General features: G+C 44.7%; 1 pseudogene; it reads left to right on the forward strand.

The window, feature by feature from the left end:
- The first annotated feature begins 903 nt into the window (after positions 1-903).
- LOC113040516 (NACHT, LRR and PYD domains-containing protein 12-like) overlaps positions 904-18663 on the forward strand; it is a 52301-nt pseudogene continuing 34541 nt past the window's right edge.

Genomic DNA, 18663 nt, shown 5'->3' on the forward strand with positions numbered 1-18663 from the left:
GTGAAGCAAAGCCCTTAACAAAATGACGGTAGTACCCCACAAACCCAAGAAACGACCTTAATTCTGCTAAAAGCACCGGATACATCAACTCCCATACAGCCTCCAACTTGCCACTCCCTCAGCAGACACCAGTTGTCCCAAATAATTGACCTGTTTTTGAAAAAAATTAAACTTGGATAACTTAACTTTTAACCCTTGTTGTTGGAGTCGGGAGAACACCTCTTCTAACCTCTCCAGATGTTGACTAACAGATGAAGAAAACACAATTACATCTTCCAGATAAAGCAAAAAGGAATGATACCGCTGGTCTCCGAACATACGCTCCATTAAATGTTGAAATGTGCCCGGTGAATTACAAAGACCGAAGGGCATTTGATTAAATTCAAAGAGACCAAAAGGTGTACAAAAAGTCTTGAATTTATTTTTCTCTGCCACTGGCACCTGGTTGTATCCGCTGGCCAGGTCAAAAGTGGAGAACCACCTTGCCCCTGATGATTCGAGGGAGGGGGTAGGCATCCTTTCGAGTCTTAGCATTTAGGTTGCCTATAGTCAACACATAGCCTTATACTACCATCTTTCTTTGTCACCACTACAATTGGGGAAGAGTAAGGGCTACTACTTTCCCTAACAATCTGACCATCCAACAACTGTTTAATATGCTTTTTCACCAAGTCATATGGCGGAAGACGGCGGTAAGGCTGGCGGACAGGGACCTCATCCTGTAACGGAATCTCATGGGTAATAAGATCGGTACAACCTAAATCTCCCTCATCTTTGGAAAACAGACTAGAATACCTAAGGAGGAGAGACTTGGCTTGAATGGCTTGCTCCTCAGTTAGCCCATCAAAAGAGGGAAATTCTAAACCCTCTACAATCTTCTCAGTCGGGACTTGTTGAGTAGCTATGATAGCCACATGTTCTGAAGCCATCTCGCTGACTGAAAATTCCAATGAAACTGGAGCTTCCACGGCAACCGACGCCACCTGTACGGTGCCCACCACTCTCCGAGGAGGAAGCCAAACATCCAAGGAACTCACATTGGTAATAGGAGCATATAATGTACCATAATCTGCATGTAAGAGGGCAGGTGAAATGAGAAATCCTTGATCCAGTCCTTGATAATCAAAATACCCCGCTTTGGAATGCACTGATTCAAAACAATCACATCTAATTCGACGTAGCCTACATAAGGTATATCAAGCCCATTAGCAGCTTTTAGACCAAGCCACTCACAATCCTGTTTCTTTAAATTAAAAAAAAAACATTTATTGAAAAAAAACTCTCAGTCACAGTGGTCACCACAGAACTGGTGTCTACTAAACACGGAACATCCACATTACTCATCTTCATACTCAACATTGGACATGGTCCTACTAACCGATCATAAACTAAAGAATCCACATTGGAGCCATTTACAGTTCCTCCCAGCATGTGGCTCTGCATGCTGGGGGTCACTATTTTTCAGACTGCCTAGTTGGTTCCCCAATGGATACGCCCCCAGTAATCTGAGTACCTAGGACAGTTTCACAATACCTGGCTATATGCCCGGGCAAGTTGCATCTAATGCAAATTGGCCGGCCATCAGATGCACGTTTAAAACGATTATTCTTAACTGGAGGTTTACCAGTAGCAGGGGCCAAGTGTTTTACCAAAAAATCCAATTGTGCTTGTTGTTTAAGAACCATATTCTTAAGTTCTGTCAGCTCTAAAGACGACTTGGGCACAAGGAACCTCACAATTAGGTGTAACGTGAACCTCACAAGTATGAGGGGAAGTGTGTACTTGTCCCTCTTCCACCCACTGAATGGCCTCCCGCCGTACTTCCAGAAGTGACATAGTCTCCCTACTTTGTACCAACCTTTTTAGTTCCCTACGAAGCATAGGATCACAAACATTTTCACAAAATTGATCTCTTATAACGATTTCAGTGATTGATATAGTACCTGACTTACATTGCTCCACCCTCTCCATTAGAGCCAATAAGGCATGTGAAAATTTGAGCATCCATACACTTCTTTCTAGACATCACAAATTTGTTCAGAATTCTCCGAGGCCAAGATTTAATCTTATTTCGAGGCTCCCCTTCTAGGTGGTCCAAAAGGAATAAATCCTTATCCAATTCAGACATATACCTTAACCTAATGCAACTCTGTGCCTCTTCTATCCATTCCTCCACCGACAGTGCCCCAACAACCAAGGATCCAGAAAATTTTGGACATTTGCATTCTCTAGGAAGGTAAACGGCTTGCTCTCTACGAGAGGATACAGGATCACTCCCACTAGCCTGTCTCTCCCTAACATCCCCACTTGGCCTGGGCACTGACAGTCTCTGTTTTCCAACTGAAGCTGCTCCATTCGAGCCCAAAGTTGTCGTAGTTCGTCCTCCATTTCAAAGGCTTGACAGAAGACGACCCCGGAGAGATGCAAAGAGGCACTGGTCCTGCTAGCCGCTGTTCTCTTCCAAAAAAAATAAATAAAAAATAAAAAAACCTAGACTGCTCCCAAAGCACAATAGACAACCAAATGAGCTCGACCCTGCTAACTACACCAAAATGTAACACCCTCAAGGGCCAAGGAAAACAGAAAGAAAACAGATCTATCAAAGACAATAAGTTGTAGAAAAAAAATACAAAATTCTTTATTAAACAATACCATTAAATTATTCAGGACATGAACTAATTCAGCTGGCAGGGGGAAAGGTTTCTTAAAGTGTCCAACTAGGAATACAAAAGAAACCTGAGCTACCTATACAGGAGACACTTCACTGCATTCTGGGAAAACCACAGCAAACCCCCATATGCCCTTCACTACAAACCAGAGTATGTGATACACGTTCACAATTAGTTAACCCCTAAAATCAACCCACAAGACCTATAAGGGCTGTATTAAATTGTACTCCTAGTTCTCCACTGATCACAATGGGAAAATACCCCCTGCTGCTTCATCAAGGGTGAAGAACAGCATAGATTAAATACATAATTTAAAGAAAAGAAAAGACAAAAAATATATATACATTAACAATTCCACTAGCCAGCCACCAATCACCCAATACATTAAACAAACAACCACACATAAGACTGGCTAGGAAATTAATTACCACAACTAAGTCAGAGAGCAGTCACTTTCACAACTATCACATAACTAAACAACCATAAAACACACAAAAAAAACAATATACGAGAACAGCGACTAGCAATCAACATCCAACACTGTGACGAGTGGGGCGGGGCCGAGAGACGTGGGAACGAGGAGTGAGTGATTGGAGATGAGCTACACCTGGGACCCACCACCAGTCTCGAGTCCCACGTAGGAGATGGAAGGATATAAAACTGGAGCGAAGACCATGAAGGACGAGAGTGGACCAGGCCTGGGCCTTATTTTATGTTTGGCTTTTTATTTGCGCACATCAGTCGCCCGTGAGGGGCTGATGCACTGTTTTGTTTGTTTTGTGATTATTAAAGTTTCATTTTTGATTGTGCGCCAGTTCTCGCCTCCTTCTTCCGGATGAATATGGAAACACCCTATACAAAAATAGAATATTTTTCATGAGTGTTAGTCCATCCAAATAACAAAAAAACAATAAACTCAAAATTACGAACCATACCTTTAAGGTGCACATCCAAACAAATACATAATGGTCCTGAATTTATTCCATCGGGCAAACCGTTCTAAAATGTAATACAATAACCATGTTATGATCATTACAAACGTATCAGTTAACATCAGTACAATAAAACATCCCTTGTAGTAGTACACTACAAAAATACAGGCTTACCTTCAACTGAGAGAAAGAGCTACACCACAGGACACCCAGCCCCACATGGCTAATAGCCAAACGGCTAACTGGTGCTACAAGGACCCCGGCTGTCTTTCTTCTTCTTCTTCTTTTTCTTCTTTAACGTTTAATGGCAGTTAGCAAACCAGCTTTGGTGCATATTCCGCCACCTACTGGGATGGAGTGTGAGGCATTGTTATCAGACGTAAACAGGAGAGGAAAAAATAAATAAGTAACTAAATAATTTAAAAAATAACAAAATGAGGAAACCCCCCCTACGCTACCTTTCTGTATTCTCTTATATAAATTAGTTGCTTTCAAAAATAAGAGCTTCATATCCTTTGAAAGAACTATTAAGTATGTTCGGCAAAGTTAAAGAATATATGCCAACAGAAATTAAATTAATTAATTATCAAAAAAAATCCCTTTCATATGCCATACAATTGATTATTACATGCTCTACAATTTCTGGAAATCCACATTTATTGCACTGACCAGAACCATGTTTCTCTATCATTTGAAGTGATTTGTTGAGGGCAGAATGACCAATTCTTAGATGAGAAATGACTGTATCTTCCTTTCTGTTGCCATAACTAATTCTAACTAAACCAACTTGTTTTTATATTTTATACAGATGTCGACCTTTATTTCCTTTATCCCACCTCTCCTGCCACATATTTTTAATAGCGGTTTTAATTAAACTTTTCATTTCAGATTTACCCAAAGGTATTTCTAAATCAACAATATTGTGTTTAAGGGCCTGTTTGGCTATCTTGTCCACATCCTCGTTACCCTCCACACCATTATGAGCTGGCCCGGCTGCCTTTCCATATTGCCTGTTATTTAAATTTGATCACCCTATGAGCAATCTGCAATGGGATTGGTAGTTGCTCCCCAATCACCCCTCCCCTTCTCCTGCTTACCTTCCTGCATTTAGACCCCTGTTGTATGTACATATTAATCAAACTGTATCTAAGGTCATTTCTTTTTTGTTTGATGAAGATGTTGTTGTTATTTTGCTGTTTTATTTAATTTAATTACATTTACACTTCAGTAGAAGAACATAAGTGCTTTATAATTTTTCTCCTAGCTGAGTATGGGCAGGATTTCTCCCTCCCATTAAATCAATATAAACAGATATTGTCATATTAATATAAATACTTAAATATGAAACGCACACGCATTGTCCATTCAAGGTAAAAACTTTTGTAAATTCTTTTGAGTTTTGTAATTTTAAAATAATAGCAATGTAATAAAATATACACACATTTAGGAAAAGTCAGGGCATTGTAGTAACATGGGTTTAATTTAAACAAAGTTTAATTTATTACATTTCAAAATTTAAAAATGGTCAGAATGACTGCCTTGGTAGTTCTAGTGTTAATCATGTTTATTTATAACAAACAAATAGGTTGCTGAACAACACTTGCAAATATAAATATAAAAAAATAAATATAAATTTGATATCTGATTTATCTTGATCATTTAGATTCCATTTTAAGAACCCATAAACCATGTAAAAATACATTAATTTTTTCTTTGTTTTTAGGATCTTGAAAGCAAAATAATCAGATTTTTGAAGAAAGAACTTGGAAAGTTTAAGAAAATATTACAAAAAGAAGACTTACAATACTTTGTGAAGGATTTTAATAAGAACAGATGCAGTATCAAAGAAGCAGCTCTTGATCTCACACTTTACTTCCTAAGAAAGATGAAGCAAGAAGAAGCTGCTGATACTCTAGCAAGTAAGAGACCCTCGACTATCTGCCACATTGTCACTTATAAATGTATGAGAATAGTAATGCTACAACTAAAATACTAAAACAAATCTGTTTCTGTCCCTGTATTTAGATGAGCTGATCTTCATTCACCAGCTAAAATGTAACCTAAAGAAAAAGTATAAATGTGCGTTTGAAGGAATTGCAAAGCAAGGTGACTCTAAACTTCTGAATGACATCTTCACAGATCTCTATATCACTCAGGGTTGTAGTGAACAGGTCAATACTGAACATGAGGTAAGACAGATTGAAGTTTTTTCCAGACATCAGGAATCACAAGAGATACAAATTGTGTGCACAAAGATGTTTGAAGCTCCTAAACAAGACAAGGAGATAAGAACTGTACTGACAAAGGGAATTGCTGGCATCGGGAAATCAGTCTCTGTGCAAAAGTTTGTTCTGGATTGGGCTGAAGAAAAAGAAAATCAGGATATCAGCTTCATGTTTCCTCTTCCATTCCGAGAGATGAACTTAAAGGAGAAAGAAAAAATTAGTTTGATGGATCTTATAATTCAGTTTTTCCCAGAGACAAAAGGACTGAACCTTACAAGAAGAAATCAATTCAAAGTCTTGTTCATCCTTGATGGTTTGGATGAATGTAGACTCCCTTTAAACTTTAAGGATAATGAGGCATGGTCTGATGTATCATCACCAGCCTCTCTGGATATTCTCCTGACAAACCTAATCAAGGGAAATTTGCTTCCTTCTGCTCTCCTCTGGATCACCACCAGACCAGCAGCTGCCAGTAAGATTCCTCCTGACTGTATCGACCGGCTGACAGAGATACGAGGATTCAGTGATGCTCAAAAAGAGGAGTACTTCAAAAAAAGATTCACAGATGAGAATCTGGCCAAAGCAATCACTGATCATGTTAAACAATCAAAGAGTCTATTTATTATGTGCCACATCCCAGTCTTCTGCTGGATTTCAGCCACTGTTCTCCAGAACATTTTAGAGGAGAAAATAAATAATGTTGTGAAAAACAATCAGGCTGATGACGCTTCTAAAACATTGCAGGAATCAAATACTGAAGACACTCCTAAGACTCTTACACAAATGTACACACACTTTCTACGATTTCAGATCCAGCAGAGTCACCGAAAGTATGGTGGACAATACACAACAGATGTTTCCTGGGATAAAGATTTAATTCTTTCACTGGGTAAACTGGCGTTTCATCAGCTGAAAAGAAACAATGTGCTCTTCTATGACACAGATCTAGAAGCCTGTGGTATTGACGTCTATAAGGCTTCAGTGTATTCAGGCATGTGTACCCAGATCTTTGAGGAAACGGGTATAATTCTTGGTACCATGTACTGCTTTGTGCACTTGAGCATTCAAGAGTTTATAGCAGCCCTTTATGCACATCTGTTTCTAGACATTAACAGGAAAAATGTATTCGTTCAAGACTCTACAGAACCAAAAACCAAAAATGAAGCCATGATCAATTTGCTCAAGACTGCAGTGGACAAGGCACTTGAGAGTGACAATGGACATCTGGACCTTTTCCTCCGTTTCCTTCTCGGTCTATCACTCCAGTCCAATCGGCTACTCTTACGAGGTCTGTGGACACAGCAACACGACAATGACAACAGCAAACAGGAAATAGTTCAGTACATCAAGCAGAAATTTGAAGCAAATCTGTCTCCAGAGAGATCCATCAATCTGTTCTACTGTCTAAATGAACTGAATGATCAAACTCTGGTGGAAGATATTCAAACCCACCTTAACAAAGGAAGTCTTTCATCTGCTGATATTTCACCTGCTCAGTGGTCTGCTTTGGCATTTGTGTTGTTGACATCAGAGGAGGAGCTGGAGGAGTTTGAGCTTCAGAAATTCAAGAAATCAGATGAGTGTCTCATTAGACTATCAGCAGTCATCAAAACCTCCAAAAGAGCAATGCAAGTAATTTAATACACTTTGTCATGTTCTGGTCTCATTTGTAAAATGCATGTTGTATCATAATTGATTCATCAAGCTTTTATGGGCCATATAAAATGTTAGATTAGCTCATATTCTTGCGCAAGGGGAACAAAATAAAATAAAAATATTCCATCACCCCCCCCCCCCCCCCCCCCCCAATTATAATTTGATACAAATGTTATTTTATATGGCCAAAACTTATAATATAAGCTTGCAATATAAACCAGTAAAGCTTGTAATATAAACCAATGAAATAATTATGGCACTATAAGGGATTAAATAAAATGCATATAAAGATCAGTTGTCACTCTGTATCTCACAATAATATGATTTTAAATGCTTAGTTTTATGAATAGTTCTGTTAATCCAGATAGTTAGACCTACTTTCAATTTATTTATACAGAAATATCATGACATTTCGCATTATACAGCAAATTACATTTGACCTTATTCCACAATTCCGTCTACATTTTGCATATCACGGAAATCATATCACCCTAAATTTATTTCTCTGACTGGCACTTCCGGGAGGGGCACTCATCCTGCCAAGTTGGGCTGTAGTTGTTCTATGACCCGGTCAGTATATTGTTGTCGAGCGGCGAGTCACACTGTGAACTGCTGCTGGCAGGCTGAGAGCTCAAGCGGTGGCTGATTTCTTCTATTTGCCATTAGGATAGAGAGTGGTTTTCCTAGATTAAACGGAGAGATCGTTAAAGTAACCTGGCGATCACAAGTCTATGTCTCAATTCACCTATTATGCCCTGATTCTCCACCATATGTCGCAGGGTGAATGAAATCGCAGACTCGGTATTGCTGGGAAGTGCCCCAGAGTCTGGTTTATTTACACACACAACTGATTACACGTGCTCGGGTGACTGGTGCAAGCTTCCACTCTGTGCTCGTGGGGTGTGGTGCTGTGGTGAATGCCACTCCCCTGGGGCGCCGTCTGAGATGTATTGCATATGTTCCACTTAATTATGTAATTTATTTTTATCTTCTAGGTTAAATGATTGTAATTTAACAGACAAAAGCTGTTCAGCTCTGGCTAGAGTTCTTGGATCAGATGCCAGTCTGAAAGAGCTGAACATGAACAATAATAATCTGCAGGATTCTGGAGTGAAGCTGCTCTGCGCTGGACTGAAGAATATACAGTGTAAATTGGAGATTTTGAGGTAAACTGTGTGACAACAGACAAAGCTCAACCAAAACTTAAGGTCTGATTTGTTTTAAATATTCTTTACAAAATCTATGTTTAACAAGTACTGTTTGTATGTAACAGTACATTAAAAGACACAGAATCTTCTTTGTTCCAAAATGTGGGCAGAGTGCTTAATGTAAACCTTTTCTGATAATGTTGAACTGTCATTATCAGCAACCGAATGAATATACCATGTAGAATTAATCACTTAGAAAATGTAATTTTAATTGGGTTTGACACTCTGAATTATTGAATGAATGTTAAATTAGGCAAAGTTACACTGTCAGAGTCTCAAAATGTCCCGTTCACATCGCAGTTTACAGTGGCGTCCTGAATAATGTCTATATATCCATACAAAGGGAGTCTAGCCGGTTTTCTTTACCAATAACCATAGCGATAGTGACCAAATTAATATCAAAGATAGCGATGTCCTTATCACTTTTGTGATACCAAAAGTGTCCTATCAAGCCGCAAGTTCTTTGGTCAAGTCTTAGTTGTCCTAGCTGACTGCAGCTTTTATTTGAGTCACACACAGAACACAAAACTGACAGAAGCTCAAGTGGATTGACTGACTGGATCTAAAAATTTCAGATGACACACAACTCAATTCTCTGTCACACAAAGCTACTGAAACCACACATGAAAACATGCAACACAGTAGAAGCGCATTTACCCCTACCATCACCCCCAGTTCTTGGTATGAATTACAGTACCGTATATGGTATAGAAAAATTACTGTATGCTATTTATAATTAAAAGTAAATATGATAAAACATTAGTATGTAGCCTTCAAAAATTGTTCAATTATGTAAACACTGTATTAAAAAGATCAAATGAAAGCAATAACATAACAAAGAAGCATGTTATAGGTAACAGAACAAGTGACCGCTCTGTTGCAAGACTTAATTTTCTGTGACACATCAGATGTTTTTTTTCCCCATCTGTTGCTGTTCATCACAGTGTCAAGCATTGCTATTTAAGATTCAGTCCCTCATTTAAAAAAAAAATTGTCACTCCTGAAACTTTGCATTCTGTACTTGGCATGAAAAATACAACTTTTATTCAAATTATGAATGGTTTATGCACAGAAAGTGAACAGACTTTCCCTTACAATCAATGAAGCTAATATCAGCTCAGTTCAGCTGCAGCAGCTACAAGCTAGTTCAGTTCAGCTACAAGATCAGTGACCGAGTGAAAATGTCTCGGTTACGTATGGTAACCCTCGTTCCCTGAAGGAGGGAACGGAGACGCCACGTCGGATGACCGACGAATATGGGATATCGCTTCGATAGACCAATCTACTTCGAGTGTAAACTAAACGAGCCAATGCACATTGGCATGCAATTATTGCATCCAGCTGCCGCTGATCACTGCGTGAGTATAAGAGGGCAGCAGGTGCAATGCATACCAGTTTTTCGCTGAGGAGCCGAGCCGGGAACCCGGCAGCTCAGCGGCGGTACAGCAACCATGGCGACGGGACGTGGCGTCTCCGTTCCCTCCTTCAGGGAACGAGGGTTACCATACGTAACCGAGACGTTCCCTTTCAGTCGGTCACTCTCGACGCCACGTCGGATGACCGACGAATATGGGATCCCTATCAAAGCGCCATGGGTGCTGCCCCTTCCAGTGCCCTGTGCGAGCCGCCTGCGCCCCTATTAGGTGTAGGCCGGGGCTCAGAACAAGTAGCTCCACTCACCATTGTCAAAGCACTACCTCACTGGGTGAGATTGGATAACACTGGAAAAACGTACCCGGTCCACTTGGAGCCGGGACGCTGCGGAAGCCCCATCCTTCCCGAAGGAGGTCTCGGAGGCAAATACACATATAGCATCCGTTTAGGAGTATACGGAGAAATTTGAGGTGATTAAAACCCTCTTGGGAAGGCAGAAGTCTGCCGGGGAAACACGGGCTCTAAGGCTATACCGTGGACTATACACATACGAGTACCGCTTAGGTCTCAATATGGAGCCCAGCCTTCCATGGTTCTCACGGATTCATCATGAAGGCCTGGTGCCGGACGTTCCGCCGCGTCCAGCTGCCTAGGGTGATGGAGGATCTCAACAGGGTCTACAGTACGGACACTCTGGAGCAGTTTTAGCAAGCCGACATTAACCGGGGCCTCTCAGTGCCACTACCCGTTTGAGGTGAGAGCACAGGAGGATACCGGCTCTACACAAAGGCTATAGAACCTAGCGAACGTGTTAGGGGTCGCCCAGCCCGCAGCTCTACAAATATCTGTCAGCGAGGCACCACGAGCCAGCGCCCAGGAGGATGCAACACTTCTAGTTGAGTGAGCTCGCAACCTGAACGGGGAGGGCACATCCTGAGCCTGATAAGCCAGGGTTATGGCATCCACAATCCAGTGGGCCATCCTCTGCTTAGAGACGGCATTCCCCTTCTGCCGGCCTCCGTAACAGACAAAGAGCTGGTCTGAGGTCCTGAAGCTTTGCGTCCGGTCCACGTAGAACCTTAATGCTCGAACAGGACAAAGCAAAGCCAGGGCTGGGTCTGCCTCCTCCAGGGGCAGCGCTTGCAGGTTCACCACTTGGTCTTTGAAGGGTGTAGTGGGAACCTTGGGCACGTAGCCAGGCCGGGGCCTCAGGATTACCTGGGAGTCAGCCGGCCTGAACTCTAGGCACGAATCGTCGACCGAGAATGCATGCAGGTCCCCTACCCTCTTGATGGAGGCCAGTGCAAGCAGGAGCACAGTTTTCAATGAAAGAAACTTTAGCTCAACTGAATGCAAAGGCTCGAATGGGGCCTGCTGTAGTGATTTAAGCACTAGAGACAGGTCCCAAGAGGGTATACAGAGGGGCCGGGATGGATTTAACCTCCTGGCCCCTCTAAGGAACCTGATGATGATGAGGTCATGCTTACCCAAAGACTTCCCATTCACAGGGTCATGGTACGCAGCAATAGCGGCAACCTGGACTTTGAGGGTGGAGGGAGACAGCCTTCGCTCCAACCCTTGCTGCAGAAAGGATAGCACGACCGCAACCGGGCATCTTCGGGGGTCTTCTCGGCGAGAAGAACACCACTCAACGAACAGGTTCCACTTCAAGGCATAGGCGTGTCTCGTAGACGGTGCTCTTGCCGAAGTGATGGTGTTAACTACCTCTTGGGGTAGGGCACCTAGAACCTCCGCGTCCCGTCCAGGGAGTTTCCAAAGGTCTGGACGAGGGTGCCAAATGGTGCCCCATCTCTGAGTCAGTAAATCCCTCCACAGAGGAACTGGCCAAGGAGGGGCTGTCAAGAGGAGCACTAGTTTGGGGAACCAGGTCCGAGTAGGCCAATATGGCACTACTAGCAAGACTTGCTCCTCGTCCTCCCGGACTTTGCACAATGTCTGTGCGAGAAGGCTCACTGGGGGAAACGCATACTTGCGTAGGCCCCGCGGCCAGCTGTGTGCCAGTGTGTCCGTGCCGAGAGTTCCCTCGGTCAGGGAGTAGAAAACCTGGCAGTGAGAGGTCTCTGGAGCAGCAAACAGGCCTACCTGAGCGGCTCTGAACCGCCTCCAAATCAGCTGGACCGTCAGGGGATGGAGTCGCCATTCTCCCGGGAGCATTGCTCAAGACAGCTCGTCGGCAGTACGACTGAGCAGGCCTGGAATGTGAATGGCACGAAGTGACCTCAGAACCTTCTGACTCCAAAGGAGGAGGTGGCGGGCGAGTTGCGAGATGCGACGAGGGCGCAGACCACCTTGGCGGTTGATGTACGCAATAGTCGCAGTGTTGTCCAATCGGACCAGCACCGGCTTGCCTCGTAAGAAACCTTTGAGACTGTTCAAGGCAAGGTGCGTTGCTAACAACTCTAGGCAATTGATGTGCCACTGCAGCTGCGGGCCCGTCCAAACCCCTGAGACTGCATGCCCGTTGTACGTGGCCCCCCCGGCGGTGGTGGAGGCACTTGTAAACCACAGAATGCCTGGAGATCTGCTCTAGGGGCACCCCTGCCCAAAGGAATGTCAGATCTGACCACGGAGTGAGGGTTTGGCGACAGGCCGGTGTAACTTGGACCCGGTGAGTGCCGCGCTTCCACGCCCACCTCAGGACTCGGCCATAAAGCCAGTGCTGGAGCGGTCTCATATGTAATAGGCCGAGCGGTGTAAGTGCCGCTGTGGCCACCATATGCCCCAGGAGCCTCTGAAAGAGTTTCAGTGGGACCGCTGTCCTGCTCTTGAATGTATTCAAGCAGGCTAGCACCGACCGTGCACGTTCCTCTGTGAGGCGTGCTGTCTGTTCGACCGAATCCAACTCCATACCGAGAAAAGAGATCCTCTGCAATGGTGAGAGTTTGCTCTTTTCCCAGCTGACCTGAAGGCCCAACAGGCTCAGGTGCCAGAGCACCACATCCCTGTGCTCGCACAACTGATCTCGAGACTGTGCTAGTATCAGCCAATCGTCTAAGTAGTTGAGAATGCGAACACTCTGCTCTCTGAGAGGAACGAGAGCTGCCTCCGTGACTTCCGTGAAGACACAGGGAGACTGGGACAGTCGGAAGGGCAGGACCTTGTACTGATATGCTAGTCCTTCGAACGCAAACCGCAGAAAAGGTCTGTGGTGCGGAAGTATGGACACATGAAAGTACACGTCCTTCAGGTCGATCGCTGCAAACCAATCTTGGGGACGGACGCACCTGAAAATGCGTTTCTGTGTCAACATTTTGAACTGTAGCCGATGGAGGGCCTGATTCAAAACTCGCAGATCCAAGATCGGTCGTAACCCACCGCTTTTCTTGGGTACAATGAGGTACGGGCTGTAGAGCCCCATCCTCATATCGGCTGGAGGGACCGGCTCTATCGCGGCCTTCGCCAGTAGGACCGCGGTCTCCTTCCGCAAGACAGGGGCATCGGACGCTTTCACAGTAGTGTAGCGGACACCGCAGAGCTTGGGGGGAAGCCGGGCGATCTGAATCGCATAGCCGAGGCTGATGGTTCGCAGAAGCCAGCGAGACGGGCTGGGTAGCGCTGACCAGGCGCCTAAGAACCATACAAGCGGGACTAGCGGAACCACAGCCGTACCCGCAGTGGGGCAGCGCGGTGGAACACAGGGACCCAACTCGGGCGGCTTGTGAGCAGGCCGGAGTGTGGTGCGAGTGTGGGGTGCAGGGCTCACCTGGTTCCACAGGTTGGCAGAGGGTGCGCGAGTAGGGCCTTTGTTGACGCTCTCGAACCGCCCGCTGCTGCCATCTGGCGAAGGAGGAGGATGAGTGAGGTCCGGTGCTTGGCCGTCCGCAACTCTCCGTGCCCTCCTGGGACCCAGAGAGGGAGGAAACTACTCTCCTGTCGAGATTTCCAGATTCTCCGCCTGGCCCTCCTCCAGGGGAGGGAGAGGTGCCTTCACCATCCCCCAGAAAGCAGCTACCTCTCTCTGGGTCACCCGTCCCAGGGCCTCTTGCTCTTCTGCTCACCGCCAAGTTTGACGGGGGCCAGGACGGGAGGGGCAGCCTGCCTGCGCCCAGCTCAATGGCACCACTTGGAGGCTGCTGCAGATGCGATGCGTGAACAGGGGCGGATGCAGGGGGCTGCCCTCGGCGACGAGCAGGCTGGGGCACTGCAGCCGGCGGGTGGGTAGAAATAGCAGCAGCTGCCAGGATGCAGGATGTGTCGGATCGCCTCAGTCTGCTTCTGGGCAGCCGAGACTTGCTGGGCCAAGATCTCGACTGCGTCGCCGAAGAGGCCGGTCTGGGACACAGGGGCATTGAGAAACCGGACCTTGTCGGTGTCCCTCATGTCTGCCAGACCCAGCCACAGATGGCGCTCCTGGACCACTAATGTGGACATCGCACGACCCAGCGAACATGCGGTGACCTTCGTTGCTCGAAGCGCAAGGTCAGTGGCGGTTCGGAGCTCTTCCAGAAGCGCTGGATCGTGACCACCCTCGTGCAGGTCTTTCAGTGCCTTAGCCTTGTGCACCTGCAGTAACGCCATAGCGTGTAAGGCGGAAGCAGCTTCCCCACAAGCCACATAGGCACTGCCGGTCAGACCAGACGAGTGCCTACAGGCCCGGGAAGGGAGCACCGGGTCTCCACGCCAGGAGGCGGCAGACTTAGGACACAATTGCATCGCTACCGTCCGCTCCACCGACAGGATTCCTGAATACCCCTTCGCTGCACCGCCCTCGAGGGTGGTGAGGGAGGAGGAGCCCACCGGCTGGTTTCTGGCAGTAAAAGGTGCCATCCACGACTTGGTGAGCTCGTCAAGCACTTCCGGAAAGAAAGGCACTGGGGTGGGGCGCTGAGAACGAGCGCGCACCACCCCGAGAAACCAATCATCCAGCCGTGAGGGCTCGGGACGCGGTGGGGGATTCCACTCGAGCCCTACCCTCTCGGCGGCCCGGGAAAGCATAGCTGCCACTTCGGAATCCGAATCAGGCTTTGTCACCATCCCAGAGGATGGTAGCGCAGCCGAACCGTGATCCGAAAGCTCTCCCTCCAATGCTGAGATCGACATCTGGTCGGGGGGAGTCCCACTGGATACCGCTGGTACGCTCCTTGAAGAGGGCCCAGCGCGTTCCGTGGGTTGCTCCACTGGATCGGAGGTGCTAGAGGAGTGGTGGTCCCCAGAGGGTTGGTTCCCTGCGGGGTTTGCCACCACTGTGACCCTCAAACCACTCGCGCTACTGCCGGAAGTGGTTCTCGTCTGTCGGCCGCCAGAACGAGTCCCAGATCGCGGCCGCGGCAACGGCAACAGCCTGGTTTGCAGCTCCGAGATGGTCATATTCCCGCAGTGAGAACATGACTCATCCACGAAAGCCACCTCAGCGTGCTCGACGCCCAGACACGTGAGGCAGCGATCGTGACCATCACCCGTTGCCAGGTAACGACCGCACCCAGAAACGCACGGGTGAAACGGCATCCTTATAAGGACGATCCGTCGTCTTTATAAAGACGCACCCGTGAAGCTCTTTTAGAGAAATTTGCTCTTTTAGGAAATGCTCTTTTAGTGCTGAGGCGCACAGGGGAATTGGCCGCTTGCAACACGACAGGGGTAGTGCAACCTGAAGTGTGCAATCCACTCGACACAGGAACGACCGCCGCTGAAGCGCCGTCTCGCCAACACACGAAGCTTCCGAGAGCGTGCTGAACTCGTAGTTCACAGCAGACACAGTTGAGCAGAGCGATACTAACGCTCGGCTCCGAAGCGAAAAGCTGGTATGCATTGCACCTGCTGCCCTCTTATACTCACGCAGTGATCAGCGGCAGCTGGATGCAATAATTGCATGCCAATGTGCATTGGCTCGTTTAGTTTACACTCGAAGTAGATTGGTCTATCGAAGCGATATCCCATATTCGTCGGTCATCCGACGTGGCGTCGAGAGTGACCGACTAAAAGGGAACTCTCTTTTATAATTAAACATCTGTCTATACTGCACAATGATATTTAATTATTGACTTGGTACAAAAGTAACTGTAACTTTGTCAATACTATATTTAAGTTTTATAGACATGGCAAGGAAAGTCAGAGATCCATCAGATGGGAAACGAGATGATCTTAAGATCTCCACATCACTTAGTTTTTCATCATCATGGTAATCACCATAAAACTTAATCACAGCTTCAGGCCTAGAGAAGTTCTCTTCTGATCCTCGCTCATCAGGATCGGCCTCGTCTGATCACTCATAGCTTAGCAAATTAGAGGGAACATCATGGATCTGAACACTTGGTGTGTGATTCAACATTTTCAAGTTCTTAAACGTTGTTTGACGAAGCTGCTCCAAATATTGTCTAGAATTTTGGTTTTCTATCCTTGTGCTGTCATATGGGTGAATTGTGAAGACTGGTGCAAAAATATTCAAAGCACTCACTATATGGTAGCTCATACCTAACAGACCCCTCAACTAGCAAAGATAGTTTTATTTCATTTATTCACTCATTATGAATTTTAATTTTTTTTTTCAGTTAACCAAAATGTTTTTTAACTGATAGTTTCAGTCTTAGTTTCAGTTTTTTGCAGTCTGGACAAGATTTATTTCTGACACGAGAAAAAATATTTCTATATATCTACTCTCTGCATCTCACCATTACAGAACTGGAAGAACTCCCTTGTCTACTTCATGTATTGTATAGGTATTTTTTTTTTTAAATAGTTTAATCAGCTAAATGTTACAATTCCTTTCTGTTCTAGACTTTCAGACTGCGGTATCACTGAAGAAGGTTATAAAACTCTGGCTTCAGCTCTGAGATCAAACCCTTCACACCTGATGGAGCTGGATCTCACAGGAAATTATCCTGGACAGTCAGGAGTAAAGGAGATCAGTGATTTGCTACAGGATCCAAACTGTCAACTGAAGATACTGAGGTGAGAATCGTATAAAAAATATATAATTAAGGTGACTTATTTTATAGAAGTATTATTTCAGTCACATAAGCTGCCCAGTCTATTGTTGTCAAGGGTAACACTGATTAATATTAAATATAAATAAACACCTCTCAAGTTTTAAGCAATATTTTACATTTTGGACTACCAAGTTAAGTTGAGAACTTAATTGAATCCTTGTTTATGTTCTCTTCTGCAGGTTTTTGGGTCCTGCTGCAGATGAAGGCTGTCAGTATGTGACTGGAATTGTGGGTAAAAACCCATTACTCCTGAGAGAGCTGAATCTGAGTGGACGTGAACTAGGAGACACACAAGTCAATCAGATCACTGCTCTATTGCAGGATAAACACTGTACACTCAACACACTGATGTGAATATAATATCTTTTAATAACAATATTATTTGTTGTTATATTTTCACTACCTGGTTAAGATAAAGACTGTCATTGCTGTTCATTAAAATGTTTTCAAGATAAACTGACAAATGTTTCCTGTCTTTTTTTCTGCAGGCTGAATAATAACAGTATTACAGAAGAAGGTTGTGCTGCTCTGACTTCAGCATTTAATTCAAATCCTTCAAACCTGATAGAGCTGGATCTGAGTGGGAATAAACTAGGAAATTTAGGAACAGAGAATATCTGTAATCTGTTGCAAAATCCACAATGCAGACTGGAGAAACTAAAGTGTGTATTTTCATTTGTACTTCTGAAAATACGTTTATAGTTTAGTACATATATATATTGCATTAAATACTGTCACTGCGAATGAATATGTTAATTATAAATTGTATAGCATTGTTTTTGGGTTACATCATTTTATATGAATTTTACCTCATTTATATTAGTGCTGATCATGCACATGCAATAATGACTTTTTTCTAGACTTTCAGACTGCAATATCACTGAAGAAGGTTATAAAGCTCTTGCTTCAGCTCTGAGATCAAAGCCTTCACACCTGATGGAGCTGGATCTCACAGGAAATGATCCTGGACAATCAGGAGTGAAGGAGCTCAGTGATTTACTGCAGGATCCAAACTGTCAACTGATTACCCTGAGGTAAGACGTGATGAAATAATATGAAATAAATTATTTGCAGTTTATATATTCAATATTCAAGTTATTTTAGTAATATGCTGCACAATTTGTTGCACCAAAAGCTATCAATTTGAAAGATCAGGGAGATCACATGACCCGCTGACAGAGATGGCTCCCTGACCCGGTGTCGATAAACCATTAGTTTAAGTTATATTCTCGGCACAACTTTTTTATATTTATTTCCTTATATTAGCATACTTTTCTGTGATGGCTAAACGACAGCTTCTGCCATCCTCTCGGAGAAAAAACGACAGAAAAAGCCATTAATGAGGCACTGCGTGCCATGGTGGCTGATGAGCTAAAGCTACAGTTCGGTGTCGTTTGGGAAATTTTCAGGAGGAATTTCAACTGATCGCCAAAAGAATTGGATCACTGGAAGAAGAGATGAGACTGATCAGTAATAATTTTGACAATATCCAGACAGCTGTTCGGAAAGTTAAGCAAGACTCGGCCGAAGTTAAGCTAGCCGTTGATACACTTCAAGACAAAATGGCGAGATTAGAAGATAAAAGCCGTCAAGGTAACATTCGTCTTGTCGGCCTTGCAGAAGGGTAAGAAGGCAGTGATGCTTTAGGATTC

This window comes from Carassius auratus, chromosome 22 (genome assembly GCF_003368295.1).
Source record: "Carassius auratus strain Wakin chromosome 22, ASM336829v1, whole genome shotgun sequence".
NCBI lineage: Eukaryota > Metazoa > Chordata > Actinopteri > Cypriniformes > Cyprinidae > Carassius > Carassius auratus.